Raw genomic sequence first — 3,024 nt, 5'->3', positions numbered from 1 at the left:
TGAAGCCACTGTTAATAACGGGATAGAGACAGTGATGTAGTAGAGCTAAATAAAAAGGTGGGTAAAGAGTGACTGAATAATCATATGACAAACAAATCTGAAAATATCCAATAAATTAGAACTGTATGCCTTCTGGTTGAAAGACCCTCTATTGTCATTAACAACACTTTTTTACCATGATGTGTACAATACATTCATCATCATAAAGATTATAATATATATTTTTATATATATATAATCTAAAGAAATCTCCTGAAGCTGTATGTATATGTGTGTATATATATCTTTAATTGTTTCTTTCTGTGTTTGTGTGACGCCGGGAATCGCGCACACACGTGCTGAGGCTGTGGCAGGATCAAGCAGATTGTTATTCATAGTGCCATCCTCATGCATATCCATAGCGGATTACATATTGTGCAAACATTATGCAACCAGAGCTCGCCTTTTTTCGCATTGATTGGCATTTCTGGAACACAAATTGTGCAAGAGATATAGGCCACTTTTCTTTCTCGCTGCGTTGTAGTAGTAGTTTTTGTAAGAAACATAGGATAGCCTGTAGACGGTGTACTTATGTATTTCTTGGTCATTCATGCAATTGATATATCGGAAATAGCGCGCAACCACGTGGGTGTTGATATTAAAACACATGCGCGCCCCTTCCATTCCCTGATGTTAACGTAGCCAACTTGGAGGTTTGCAGAACTCTACTCAGAGCATTGCGCAGGCGCAGAAAATCACCAAGAGAGAGGCAATGAATGAAATCTTTAAATAATGGGAAGGCACTCTCCAATTCTAATTCATTGTCTCCAGAAAATGGGACATTAACGAGCATTGTCCTTTTTATTTTGAATGGCCCTTCGGGGGGAGAAGCCGCCCTGGGAGGTGGAGGCTGTCCCGGGAAGAGGGTGCCTCTCAGGTGAAAAGTTTGTGTTAAATCACGCCATTCACGCAATCCCGAAACAAATGCAACTTTGTTTTGACTTCGCAGGTGATGTAAAAGTAAACACCCAGTTGTGCTGTAGTTTGAATTACAGTTGGCGAGTAGGGTACACATTGTTTAACAATTTAAACCTCAATATTGCACCTTCTCCAGTAACCTGCAGTTCCCTGATTCACAAAAATACCGGTAGTGCTGAGTATTTTTGTGAATTCAAGGCAAACCAACGTGCCATTAAAATGATCTCAATTTCTCAATTACTCGTTTACCACCTCTCAGAAGTGCTGAAAATATATCTGTCAAAAGACAAACGCAATGCGCCATTGCTGAACATCTGCTTTGCTGAATGAGCGTTTGCCGGAGCCCTCACTCGGGACCTATTAGCGTTGATTTCTGCGCCTGCTCTGATGAGGAATTCATCAAGTTTCTGACACCCCGCCAGATGTTGGGGATTAGCGCTGTCTCCTGTTGGACATCCTACTAATAGTTTATCTTTCAGCCCTTAGCACAATAGAAATATCATTTGAGAGGTGGATGTTGTGTGTGTGTCGCTGTAGGCTAAATGATGCTGCGCTATGAGACCATTAACTATAAATCTGATTATGTAGGCCCTTGGTATTTTTCTTATTTATTGTACCCATTTAACCACTTATATGGCAACTTAGGCTTACCCGTCCCAAACTACGGTATGAATGCTTTGGGAACTGAGCTCATTGAACAACTTCACATCATTTTATAATGTTTCAGAAGTGGCATGCCGACCACTTTCACTCATTTCCTCATCAGCAGCGATGCCTGCGGGCTACAGTATACAGTATGATGGGGTATGTAAATGTCTCTTAGGAGTCAATAGAAGAATAATTGAACTCAAAGACAAAGCCATTGTGTTAATCAGTTTGCATTACAAAAGCCATGAAACACATTAAGATATAAAAACACACCGTGGATTAAGGTACTTTATGAGAGCATATTCAACACCCTGCTGGAGGTGAAATAAGCATCGATAATTGGCAAGCACATCAACTTCCGTGCAAATGGAAGCCCTTGGTTAAGCAATTATCAGATGTATGTTAGCTCTTATGCAATTACCTATTTGTTTATCAAGCCATATTTTCCTTATGATGTTACAAATCCATCTCACTTCAATCTAATTGTCATGGTGCGTTTTTGTGACAAAACATCCTAGTTACCCGTGGAGGCTTAATGTCTGATATTAAAGAACGACTTCCATAAATATCTAAAGTAATCCACTATGTTAACATGTTTTGTTGCTATATGTGGTGGGATAAGCCCTGCATTTCTGAAGACTGAATTTATTCACGATGATTCAGTTTTGGCTTTGGCTTTTCTATTTTAAGCGTCGATGGGAGGAAATCTGTGAGTGGCAGCAAAGCAGAGGTCGGTCATGCGCTGATGTTCAAGTGCCGTCCCATTTCCAAAAGGTCTCAGATCAAGGGCCAAACGCCTCGCTTGAAGTGCCCCTGAGCAAGACCTTGCATCCTACACAGCCTCACTCACTGTAAAGCTTGAATGTTGGTTAGATTTAAGTCTTGCACGTGTAGCTATAGCTTATATACAAACAGGTAGGCTACTTTTGAATTCATTGATATAAAGTCTGTGAATGTGGTGTCTAATATTAGCTAAATTAAGGAATGATAAATTAGCTACTGGGTTTATTAAGATCACAGCCACCGTTGCGTGACAAAAGGCGTCGGGGACCTGCTTGTGTCAGTTTATCCTCTTAGAGCGCGCTCCCCCGCTTAGCCAGCAAATACGGAGACGGAGCAAGGTAAACGGGGTTGTGGCTGACCAATTAATCCGATATCAAACTTCAGATACAGGCGCGAACCGGGAGTACAACTCAGTCCTGTTTTTTTTTTGTCATGCAGAATACCCCCACCCCCAACATCACCAGCCTCTGCTCCCTTCCTCCCTCGGATACTACAAGCAGACCCTATGGGCAGAGAGAGATTATAGGCTAGTGCACGCCATGCAGTCAGCCGTCCTCCGGGTCCGCACACAGCAGCCAAGTATCGCAATCCATAAAATAATTTGAGATGAATGAGCGCTAACGTAATTCAGAGCCA

Source organism: Micropterus dolomieu, linkage group LG03 (assembly GCF_021292245.1).
Source record: "Micropterus dolomieu isolate WLL.071019.BEF.003 ecotype Adirondacks linkage group LG03, ASM2129224v1, whole genome shotgun sequence".
NCBI classification, from domain to species: Eukaryota; Metazoa; Chordata; class Actinopteri; order Centrarchiformes; family Centrarchidae; genus Micropterus; species Micropterus dolomieu.
The sequence above is the reverse complement of the archived record's forward strand: the minus strand, read 5'-3'. Positions refer to the sequence as shown.